This window comes from Oncorhynchus gorbuscha, linkage group LG03, assembly GCF_021184085.1.
Source record: "Oncorhynchus gorbuscha isolate QuinsamMale2020 ecotype Even-year linkage group LG03, OgorEven_v1.0, whole genome shotgun sequence".
Taxonomy (NCBI): Eukaryota; Metazoa; Chordata; class Actinopteri; order Salmoniformes; family Salmonidae; genus Oncorhynchus; species Oncorhynchus gorbuscha.
The window spans coordinates 75,651,222-75,663,888 of record NC_060175.1 but is presented as its reverse complement, the minus strand read 5'-3'; the positions used below and the strand labels follow the sequence as shown (position 1 = coordinate 75,663,888).

General features: G+C 49.0%; 1 protein-coding gene across 1 annotated transcript in view; it reads right to left on the bottom strand.

The window, feature by feature from the left end:
* Positions 1 to 12,067, bottom strand: part of LOC124031915 (solute carrier organic anion transporter family member 4A1-like) — a 49,870-nt gene extending 37,803 nt beyond the window's left edge. The window contains exon 1 of the mRNA XM_046343719.1: positions 11,800 to 12,067. The gene's annotated coding sequence lies outside the window, so the exon portion shown is untranslated. The remainder of the gene's footprint in view (positions 1 to 11,799) is intronic.
* Between the last annotated feature and the right edge of the window lie 600 nt (positions 12,068 to 12,667).

Below are 12,667 nucleotides of genomic sequence, written 5' to 3'. Positions count from 1 at the left end.
GTGCGGTTTGTGTAGCGCCGACTATGCTAATTATTTTGTTTACGTCCCCTGCGGGTCTTTTGGGGTGTTACATGCTATCAGATAATAGCTTCTCATGGTTTCGCCGAAAAGCATTTTAAAAATCTGACTTGTTGCCTGGATTCACAACGAGTGTTGCTTTAATTCAATACCCTGCATGTGTATTTTAATGAACGTTTGAGTTTTAACTAATACTATTAGCATTTAGCGTAGCGCATTTGCATTTCCAGAGCTCTAGATGGGACGCCTGCGTGCAAGGTAGGAGCAAGAGGTTAAATAATCTGTCTGTAAACAATTATTGGAAAAATTACTGGTGTCATGCACAAAGTAGATGTCCTAACCTGCCACGACTTCCGCCGAAGTTGGCTCCCCTGCTTGTTCTGGCGGTGCTCGGCGGTCGTCGTTACCCGCCCTCTAGCCGCCACCGCTCCCTTTACGTTGTCTGTTTGTTTTGTCTTATTAGTTTCACCTGTGTCCTGTTGTATGTGCTTAATGGGCTTCCTTATTTAAAGTACGTGTACCCGACCTTGTTTTGTGTGGGATTGTATTTTTGTTACGTGTGTACGTTAGGTAGAGGTGTTCGTGTTCTGGACCTGGCACCCTGTGGTTTGGGTGGTCCACATTATTGTCCGCGCCCTGTGTTGTGGGCTTGTTCTTTTGTGCCGCATTAAAGTGCACCTTTTCCCTGTGGAACTCTCTGCACCTGATTCCTTCCTCACCCACCTAGTCCCGCGTGACAGAATCCCGCACCTCACATGGACTCAGCAGGAGCAGCCGCACCTCCTCTCCCATCGATGGAGGAAAGGGTCCTCCATCATACCAGTATTCTCCACCGGATTGGATCGGCGATGGATCTGATGATGGCGACAGTTTGGAATGGGCCAGACTCGGCGAGGGATCACTACCCCGAGCGAACGGCTGTTCCACCTGCGTCAGGAGATGAGGAGCACGCGGGACTTTGCCCTTGAGTTCAGGACCTTGGCCGCAGGAGCAGGGTTGAACGACAGGGCTTTGATAGACCATTTCCGATGTAGCCTCAGGGAGGACGTCCGCAGGGAGCTAGCGTGTTCGGAACACCACCCTCATGTTGGATGAGCTTATCGACATGTCCATCCATCTTGACAACCTGCTGGCTGCCCGCGGGCGTTTGGAACAGGCCCTGTCATTTCCACCTCCCGGCCCTCCTGCTCCCAACCCCATGGAGTTAGGGGGGGCTGCTTCGAGGGGGGCCGGAGGAGGAGTTTCCTCCTGCACCAGTTGTGTTCGGCGAGAACACACGGCCGACCGGTGCTGGAGGAACTCGTCTGGGAGTTGGGAGGGCAGGCGGAGCACTACTCGGTCACCCCAGGTGAGTCAGCACCAGACTCACCCAGCGCTTCCTGTCGGTCATATGTATGTGTTAACCTCTTTTCCTGGGTTTTCTCCCTCTCTAGCTCAGCACAACCCAGAGATTTCCTGGCGACAGGGGGCTCTTATAGAGTGGTCAGAGGAGTGTTCAGGCAGGTGTATAGAAGTTGCCATTGGTGCGACTACGGTGGAGAGTCCAGACCAGGTTTCCACCATGCGCTTTCCCTCTGAATATGCAGATTTGGCTATCGCCTTCAGTAAAAGGAAGGCGACCCAATTACCACCCCATCGTCGAGGGGACTGCGCGATAAACCTCTTGGAGAACGCTGCACTTCCTAGGAGTCACGTGTACCCATTGTCCCAGGAGGAGACAGATAGCTATGGAGACATATGTTGCTGAATCGCTGGGACAGGGGTACATTCGGCCCTCCGCATCACCCATCTCCTCAAGCTTCTTTTTTTGTGAAGAAGATTATCGAGGTCTAAATTCTATCACAGTGGGGTTTAGTTACCCACTACCTCTCATCAACCCATCGCCATATGGGTTGAAAAATGCTCCAGCCATCTTCAAATCCTTCTTAGATGAGATTCTCCGAGACTTGCTCGGGCAAGGGGTGGTAGTGCACATCGATGACATGTTGATCTATTCTGCCACACCCGTGGCGCACGTGTCTCTGGTGCGTAAGGTACTTGGGCGACTGCTGGAGCATGACCTGTATTGCAAGGCCGAGAAATGTGTGTTCTTCAAACAGGCCGTTTCCTTCCTGGGTTATCGTATTTCCACCTCCGGGTTGGTGATGGAAAGTGACCGCGTTACAGCCGTGCGTAATTGGCCTACTCCGACCACGGTGAAAGAGGTGCAGCGGTTTTTAGGGTTTGCCAATTACTACCAGAGGTTTATCCGGGGTTTTGGTCAGGTGGCTGCTCCCATTACCTCACTGCTGAAGGGAGGACCGGTGCGCTTGCGTTGGTAAGCAGAGGCAGGCAGAGCTTTCAGTCGTCTGAAGGAGCTGTTCACCAATGCGCCTGTGTTGGTGCATCAGGACCCCTCTTTAGCGTTCATAGTGGAGGTGGATGCGTCCGAGGCAGGGGTCGGGGCGGTGCTGTCCCAGCGCTCGGGCGTGCCACCAAAGCTCTGCCCTTGTGCCTTCTTTTCGAGGAAGCTTGGTCTGGCGGAGCGAAACTATGACGTAGGGGACCGGGAGTTGTTAGCTGTAGTCAAGGCTCTGAAGGTGTGAAGACATTGGCTTGAGGGGACGAAGCACCCTTTTCTCATCTGGACTGACCATCGTAATCTCGAGTATATCCGGGCAGCGAGGAGACTAAATCCGCGTCAGGCTAGTTGGGCCATGTTTTTTACCCAGTTTCGTTTCACCATCTCGTACCGGCCAGGCTCCCAAAACACCAAAGCCGACGTGCTGTCCCACCTCTATGATACCGAGGAGTGGTCCGTTGAGCCGACTCCCATCATTCCACCTTCATGTCTCGTGGCACCGGTAGTATGGGAGGTGGACGCGGAAATAGAGAGGGCCTCACGGTTAGAGCCAGCCCCCCCTCAGTGTCCAGCAGGGGCTCAGTACGTGCCGAGGGGTGCCCGGGATAAACTAATCCGTTGGGCTCATACTCTACCCTCCTCGGGTCATCCTGGCATCGAGAGGACAGTGCGGAATTTTAGGGGGAGATACTGGTGGCCCACGTTGGCTAAGGACTTGAGATTATATGTCTCCTCCTGCTCGGTGTGCGCTCAGAGCAAGGCTCCTCGACATTTGCATAGAGGGAAGTTACAGCCCCTCCCCGTTCTACAACGGCCATGGACACACTTATCGGTGGACTTTCTTACTGACCATCCCCCGTCCCAGGGAAGTACTACGATCCTGGTCGTTGTGGATCGGTTTTAAGTCCTGCCGTCTCATCCCGTTGCCCGGTCTCCCTATGGCCCTGCAGACTGCGGAGGCCTTATTTACCCATGACTTCCGGCACTATGGGGTGCCTGAGAACATTGTTTCTAATCGTATGTTCCTTGGGGTGAGCTCGCTCAGAACTCCCCCCGCCACTCCTCAACGAACATATCCCCTTTTGAGTGTGTGTTGGGTTACCAGCCGGTCCTGGCCCCCTAGCATCAGAGCCAGACCGAGGCTCCTGCAGTAGAGGAATGGGTACAGCGCTCCAAGTAGAAGAGGAGCGCTGACCAGCACCGCAGTGAGGCCCCCGTGTTCGCACCAGGGGACCAGGTCTGGCTCTTGACCCGAAACCTGCCCCTCCGCCTGCCCTGCCGGAAGCTGGGGCCGCAGTATGTCGGGTCATTTAAAGTCCTGAGGAGAATAAACTAGGTGTGTTACAGGTTACAATTTCCTAGGTATTGTCGTATTAACCCCTCGTTTCATGTGTCTCTCCTCAGGCCGATGGTGGCTGGTCCCCTTTAGGAACGTGAGGTGCCTGAGGTCCCTCTGCCCCCTCTGGACATCGAGGGGTCCCCGGCGTACACAGTACGTGACATTCTGGACTCAAGACGCTGGGTGTGGGGCCCACAGTACCTCGTGGACTGGGAGGGGTACGGTCCGCAGGAGTGGTGCTGGGTACCGGTGGGGGACATTTTGGATCCTTCCCTCCTGAGAGACTCCCGCGCTGCGGGAGCCGCGTGTCGGGGGGGGGGGGGGGTCCGCTGAAGTTTGGGCGGTGCTCAGCAGTCATCGTCACCGGCCTACTAGCTGCCACCGATCCCTTTTTCGTTGTCTGTTTGTTTTGTCTTATTAGTTTCACATGTGTCCTGTTGTATGTGCGTAATGGGCTTCCTTATTTAAAGTACGTGTACCCGCCCTTGTTTGGTGCGGGATTGTATTTTTGTTACGTGTGTGCATTAGGTAGAGGTGTTCGTGTTCTGGACCTGGCACCCTGTGTTTTGGGTGGTCCACATTATTGTCCGCGCCCTGTGTTGTGGGCTTGTTATTTTGTGCCACATTAAAGTGCACCTTTTCCCTGTGGAACTCTCTGCGTCTGATTCCTTCCTCACCCACCTAGTCCCGCATGACATAACAGACTTACCAAAACTATAGTTTGTTAACAAGAAATTTGTGGAGTGGTTGAAAAACAAGTTTTAATGACTCCAACCTAAGTGTATGTAAACCTCCGACTTTAACTGTAGTTCAATTAGTAATTTAACTACATTTTGCAATAGCTTGGTGGTATTTTAACTAAATTTAAATCTCGGTAGTGCTTTCAGTTACTTACTGGAGTGGATTAACATCTGCTAACCATGTGTATGTGACAAATACATTTGATTTGATTTAGCTAACTACTGGAACTCCACACTACATGCAGGAAGAAAACAGGTGAAGTAGGCAAGAATTTCCTTTCTCTTTCGACAACAGACATGTCTAATTCTCACTTGCATTTAATAAATTACACATTCTGTTAACACCTGACTCCAGAGTGATCTGTTCTTGCACTTTGTAGTCTATGACATTTAATATTTAGATATGATAATATAATATATCACAAAGTAGTTTAAATGTAGTGAACTTCTTTTGTGAAGTAACTTCAGTTGAGTATACTATATATTTCTCAGGGGTAGCTTTAGTGTAGCTTTAAGTTCTTCTGGTGTGAAGTAACTCGTAGCTTGGTAAACTATATAGCTGAGTACAGAGTATCTCTATCCTTATAAAGTTCACTCAGTCATGTTTTCTTTTAGATTTCATGTACATTACATCACATACTAACTTGACCTACCTCCTCTCTCTCTCTCTCTCTCTCTCTCTCTCTCTCTCTCTCTCTCTCTCTCTCACACACACACACACAGAGTACTGGATAGCATACCACTGATAAGTGGTTTGTTTTGGTGGCTACCTCTCGTTATTGTGCCAAACGGAGCTCACTCATGCAATATCCGTTTGCCAGGCTCAAATGTGGAGCAGGTGGCACGGAGAGGGAGGAGGCTGAACCTCTCTAACCAGAACTAGGCTGGGGATGCCTAACCAGAGTCCAGACCGTATACAGTTCTCATTGCTATTGCATGGGCTTATGGCAGGCATGGTCGTGCATACACAGTATAACAAGAAACATAGGGATATGAAGTATATAGGTCTTATTCTTTCTTTTGAACTCCTCACTAGCACACACACACACACATTCAATCATATCATACTTACACACACGCATACACACACACACACTTAGGTTTACACTACCTTATTCTATATGACCCTAAAATGTATGGTCCTTGGATCAAAACGTATTATGATTAACATCTATATAATTTCTTGCAACCACACCATGACACACAGAGGATACTCTCTCCATCCACATAGTGGCATACAGTAGGATTGGTCAGGGAGGGTATGGGGGGTCTGGGGACCGTGATTGGTTTAAGACCTTCAACACGTTGCCCTCTGCAACCACTGCTGTCACTCGGTCAACAGGACAAATTTTTCATGTGGTTTTTAAAGTGAGTAGTGGTCTCATGGGGGAGGGGGGGATGCACACCAGAGTAAATGGGCACTTAGCAATGGACAAGCTCACATGGGAGACCCCTGTCAATTATGTATAAGGGACAAGGGATCAGGTGTTACTGAGAATCACTCTTAAAATATCAAAATGTTACAGGCATGGGGAAACAGAGAAGGGTTTTAAGTGTGTAAAAATGCCATGTGTCAAGCCTGGTCTGGCAGTGGTTCAGATTTGATATCAAATTCTCAAAGAGACTGTTATAGTGTAATGACAATATATCCCCAGGCATACTGTCATGTTTGTCATTTATTATCATGTCTTGTCCCTGTGCTCCCCATTCTATTCGTTTCCCTCTGCTGGTCTTATTAGGTTCTTTCCCTCTTTCTATCCCTCTCTCTCCCCCCTCCCTCTCTCACTCTCTCGCTCTCTCTTCTCTCTATCGTTCCGTTCCTGCTCCCAGCTGTTCCTATTCCCCTAATCAATCATTTAGTCTTCCCACACCTGTTCCCGATCCTTTCCCCTGATTAGAGTCCCTATTTCTTCCTTTGTGTTCCGTTCCTGTCCTGTCGGTTCCTTGTTTAGAATTCACAGTGCTGTGATTGTGTATCGCCCTGTCGTGTCGTGTTTTCCTCAGATGCTGCGTGGTGAGCAGGTGTCTGAGTCTGTCTGGTTCAAGTGCCTTCCCGAGGCAACCTGCTGTTCACCTGCTGTTCAAGATCGAGTCTCCAGTTTGTCCTCGTCATTTCGAGTGAAAGTTGTTTTTTTGTTTGTATTTACTTTACTGGATTAAAGACTCTGTTTTCGCCAAGTCGCTTTTGGGTCCTCTTTCACCTGCATGACAGAAGGAACCGACCAAGGAATGGACCCAGCGACTTCAGACGCTCGTTACACTGCCGTCGAGATCCAAGGAGCCATGCTCGGCAGACACGAGCAGGAATTGTCTGCTGCTCGCCATGCCGTGGAGAACCTGGCCGCTCAGGTTTCCGACCTCTCTGGACAGTTCCAGAGTCTACGTCTCGTGCCACCTGTTACTTCCTGGCCTGCCGAGCCTCCAGAACCTAGGGTTAATAACCCACCTTGCTACTCCGGGCAGCCCACTGAGTGCCGCTCCTTTCTCACGCAGTGTGAGATTGTGTTCTCTCTCCAACCCAACACATACTCTAGAGAGAGAGCTCGGGTTGCTTACGTCATTTCACTCCTTACTGGCCGGGCTCGAGAATGGGGCACAGCTATCTGGGAGGCAAGGGCTCATTGCTCTAACAAGTTCCAGAACTTTAAAGAGGAGATGATTCGGGTTTTTGACCGTTCAGTTTTTGGTAGGGAGGCTTCTAGGGCCCTGGCTTCCTTATGCCAAGGTGAACGGTCCATAACGGATTATTCTATTGAGTTTCGCACTCTTGCTGCCTCTAGTGAGTGGAACGAGCCGGCGCTGCTCGCTCGTTTTCTGGAGGGACTCCACGCAGTGGTTAAGGATGAGATTCTCTCCCGGGAGGTTCCTTCAGATGTGGACTCTTTGATTGCTCTCGCCATCCGCATAGAACGACGGGTAGATCTTCGTCACCGGGCTCGTGGAAGAGAGCTCGCATCAACGGTGTTTCCCTGCTCCGCATCGCAACCATCTCCCTCCTCTGGCTTTGAGACTGAGCCCATGCAGCTGGGAGGGATTCGCATCTCGACTAAGGAGAGGGAACGGAGGATCACCAACCGCCTGTGCCTCTATTGCGGAGTTGCTGGACATTTTGTTTTTGTCTATCTTGACGATATCCTGATTTTTTCTCCGTCACTCGAGATTCATGTTCAGCACGTTCGACGTGTTCTACAGCGCCTTTTAGAGAATTGTCTCTACGTAAAGGCTGAGAAGTGCTCTTTTCATGTCTCCTCCGTTACTTTTCTCGGTTCCGTTATTTCCGCTGAAGGCATTCAGATGGATTCCGCTAAGGTCCAAGCTGTCAGTGATTGGCCCGTTCCAAGGTCACGTGTCGAGTTGCAGCGCTTTTTAGGTTTCGCTAATTTCTATCGGCGTTTCATTTGTAATTTCGGTCAAGTTGCTGCCCCTCTCACAGCTCTTACTTCTGTCAAGACGTGTTTTAAGTGGTCCGGTTCCGCCCAGGGAGCTTTTGATCTTCTAAAAGAACGTTTTACGTCCGCTCCTATCCTCGTTACTCCTGACGTCACTAGACAATTCATTGTCGAGGTTGACGCTTCAGAGGTAGGCGTGGGAGCCATTCTATCCCAGCGCTTCCAGTCTGACGATAAGGTTCATCCTTGCGCTTATTTTTCTCATCGCCTGTCGCCATCTGAGCGCAACTATGATGTGGGTAACCGTGAACTGCTCGCCATCCGCTTAGCCCTAGGCGAATGGCGACAGTGGTTGGAGGGGGCGACCGTTCCTTTTGTCGTTTGGACAGACCATAAGAACCTTGAGTACATCCGTTCTGCCAAACGACTTAATGCCCGTCAAGCTCGTTGGGCGTTGTTTTTCGCTCGTTTCGAGTTTGTGATTTCTTACCGTCCGGGTAGCAAGAACACCAAGCCTGATGCCTTATCCCGTCTGTTTAGTTCTTCTGTGGCTTCTACTGATCCCGAGGGATTCTTCCTTATGGGCGTGTTGTCGGGTTAACAGTCTGGGGAATTGAAAGACAGGTTAAGCAAGCACTCACGCACACTGCGTCGCCGCGCGCTTGTCCTAGTAACCTCCTTTTCGTTCCTGTTTCCACTCGTCTGGCTGTTCTTCAGTGGGCTCACTCTGCCAAGTTAGCTGGTCATCCCGGTGTTCGAGGCACTCTTGCGTCTATTCGCCAGCGCTTTTGGTGGCCGACTCAGGAGCGTGACACGCGCCGTTTCGTGGCTGCTTGTTCGGACTGCGCGCAGACTAAGTCGGGTAACTCTCCTCCTGCCGGTCGTCTCAGACCGCTCCCCATTCCTTCTCGACCATGGTCTCACATCGCCTTAGACTTCATTACCGGTCTGCCTTTGTCTGCGGGGAAGACTGTGATTCTTACGGTTGTCGATAGGTTCTCTAAGGCGGCACATTTCATTCCCTCGCTAAACTTCCTTCCGCTAAGGAGACGGCACAAATCATTATTGAGAATGTATTCAGAATTCATGGCCTCCCGTTAGACGCCGTTTCAGACAGAGGCCCGCAATTCACGTCACAGTTTTGGAGGGAGTTCTGTCGTTTGATTGGTGCGTCCGTCAGTCTCTCTTCCGGGTTTCATCCCCAGTCTAACGGTCAAGCAGAGAGGGCCAATCAGACGATTGGTCGCATACTACGCAGCCTTTCTTTCAGAAACCCTGCGTCTTGGGCAGAACAGCTCCCCTGGGCAGAATACGCTCACAATTCGCTTCCTTCGTCTGCTACCGGGTTATCTCCGTTTCAGAGTAGTCTGTTACCAGCCTCCTCTGTTCTCATCCCAGCTTGCCGAGTCCAGCGTTCCCTCCGCTCAGCGTTTGTCCAACGTTGTGAGCGCACCTGGAGGAGGGTGAGGTCTGCACTTTGCCGTTACAGGGCACAGACTGTGAGAGCCGCCAATAAACGCAGGATTAAGAGTCCAAGGTATTGTTGCGGCCAGAGAGTGTGGCTTTCCACTCGCAACCTTCCTCTTACGACAGCTTCTCGTAAGTTGACTCCGCGGTTCATTGGTCCGTTCCGTGTCTCCCAGGTCGTCAATCCTGTCGCTGTGCGACTGCTTCTTCCGCGACATCTTCGTCGCGTCCATCCTGTCTTCCATGTCTCCTGTGTTAAGCCCTTTCTTCGCACCCCCGTTCGTCTTCCCTCCCCCCTCCCGTCCTTGTCGAGAGCGCACCTATTTACAAGGTACATAAGATCATGGACATGCGTTCTCGGGACGGGGTCACCAATACTTAGTGGATTGGGAGGGTTACGGTCCTGAGGAGAGGAGTTGGGTTCCGTCTCGGGACGTGCTGGACCGTTCACTCATTGATGATTTCCTCCGTTGCCGCCAGGATTCCTCCTCGAGTGCGCCAGGAGGCGCTCGGTGAGTGGGGGTACTGTCATGTTTGTCATTTATTATCATGTCTTGTCCCTGTGCTCCCCATTCTATTCGTTTCCCTCTGCTGGTCTTATTAGGTTCTTTCCCTCTTTCTATCCCTCTCTCTCTCCCTCTCTCACTCTCTCGCTCTCTCTTCTCTCTATCGTTCCGTTCCTGCTCCCAGCTGTTCCTATTCCCCTAATCAATCATTTAGTCTTCCCACACCTGTTCCCGATCCTTTCCCCTGATTAGAGTCCCTATTTCTTCCTTTGTGTTCCGTTCCTGTCCTGTCGGTTCCTTGTTTAGAATTCACCGTGCTGTGATTGTGTATCGCCCTGTCGTGTCGTGTTTTCCTCAGATGCTGCGTGGTGAGCAGGTGTCTGAGTCTGTCTGGTTCAAGTGCCTTCCCGAGGCAACCTGCTGTTCACCTGCTGTTCAAGATCGAGTCTCCAGTTTGTCCTCGTCATTTCGAGTGAAAGTTGTTTTTTTTGTTTGTATTTACTTTACTGGATTAAAGACTCTGTTTTCGCCAAGTCGCTTTTGGGTCCTCTTTCACCTGCATGACACATACAAGCTATAGGGGACATTTCTTTTTTCTTATTTTTTGTGGTCCACATTTCTGTTTTATTCAGTATGCTATAGGTTTATATGCAAATACTGATTACCAAAGGTTACAGACCATATGGTGTACATAATGTGTACCATGAGTAAGCATAAGGTTTATCTTTTAGTAGGTTGGTATGCATTCATTGGGCCAAAGCCTATTTCACGTGCTTTTGTAAAAGAGTAGGTGCTTAATGCAGGCACGCCACTCACTTGTAGCGTTTGGAGACTGCATGGAAGACATTTTGCCATGTTGACTTAAGTACGAGGAAGCAACACGAGAGACGCATGTGTCACTTTTTGACCATAGCGACGCAGGTGTTACTGTTTGACCATAGAGACGCAAGTGTCACTGTTTGACCATAGAGACGCAGGTGTCACTGTTTGAACATAGAGACGCAGGTGTTAGTGCTTGACCCTTTTAATAATAACCTGAGTGAATACAATAACATGTATGAAACTGTGTTGCGCGCTGCATGGCTTTGTTGCGCGACTGCATAGACAAAGGATGGGAGTATGATCGGAAACCCAGTAGGCCTATGCAGAAGAGACGTAGGTGTCTTATATATAAACACCCTGCATGTCGACCGCTCATTACTCAGATTTGTAGGCTATTCGGGCTACAACAATGAGACCAAAAACACATCGCTGCTGTGGTACTGTTATAACGGAATAATAATACCAGGCGAAATTATGCCACCAAGTTTAGTTTCGCCCTATATAATATCCATTTCGTTTTCTTCCATTGTTTTCCTCGGTGTCACGCCTCAACACTTCCTCTTATCATGATGGGCAAATCCGGCAGCAAATTAATGCGCTAATAACCCAAAAAGTATTCGAGTGAATCCTCTCATACTCCTGTAAATAGAATATATGCTAAGGCATATACCAATGGACGGGTACCCAGTTAAATCCACCTAATTGTAAAATAATGGTCAATAATAATAATAATAATCAAACAGTCGGTTATCAGCCCATCAGTCCGTATGGTGACTGTATTGAATGAACTAACTCATGTACAGCCTATACAGAATGCCTTTGTAATGCTTCCTACGCAATGTAAAGGATTAAATAGGCTAGATACGACCAGATGTTGTTGATGCTGTAGACGCTTTTGTTTATCTATCAACCATCATTAAGCCCGATGTGACTGAGGAACAACAATGCTTTAATCAGTTTAGGCTATGCAGAGCTGAGAGTAAAAATTGTATTAATGACTTGGAGTAAAACATGTGCGCCACTGGGTAACGGCATCCACGTTCGTTGGCTTTACAGTAATGACAGCCATAGACCACGAACATGCTGATGTTGGCCATCGGGATACAGAATTCCTGAGAGTATCCCTAAACGGAACTGGAATGACTGATGTATCGGATACAAAATGTAAAATACTTACATGTTAGTGTCCTTTTAGGTTGCTACCCCTTGTCTCGACCATGCCATAGGGCGGATGACAATTCCATAGGGTGGATGAAATAATGATTCAAATGTCTACATTGATACGTAACGACGTGCTTCCTTGTTTGTTGGTCCTCCCAGTTGGCGGCAGCGTCGGGTCTCTACGCCTCGATTAGACAGTCAGTGATGTTTCGGTTAGACCGACAGTGTTATTGCGTTTTGGTACACAAGATGTAGCCTACATGAATTTCCAATAGAACCCTGCATTTGCCTTGCAGCATTGCAGAGGCAGTGCGTTCTGTCTCTTACAAAAAATATTGCCGTTTTGAAATTGCAGTCAAAGTGGAGTAACTGCAGTCAATTGTGGTATTTTGGACGCAGTAATTGCAGAATATCTGCAGTGTACTGCAGTTAAATTGCTGTTTTACTGCAATAAAACTGCAGTAAAAGAAATTGTGTTATTTTGGACGCAGTATTAGCAGCACACTGCAGTTATACTGCACTCTAACAGCAGTTATACATACTGCACTCTGACAGCAGTTATACTGCACTCTAACAGCAGTTATACTGCACTCTGAATGCCATCCTTTTTCGTAATTGGTGTGGTGCAAATGTAACCCAATAGTACTTTGTAACGAGAATAAAGGATAAATCACTGTGTACTTAGATTCATTCGTTTTATTCTTCTCTTTAACCAGGTTTCCATCCAACCATTTCATGTGGATGAATTACCTGACCTGATGCATGAAAAAAGTTACAACCCAGCTGATGGAAACTGGATATGTCAGTACAATCTTATAAATGGAGAGAGACAATTTGTTTGTTCGTCATGGTGGGATCTTTTTGTTTCTGTCAAATTAATTTAA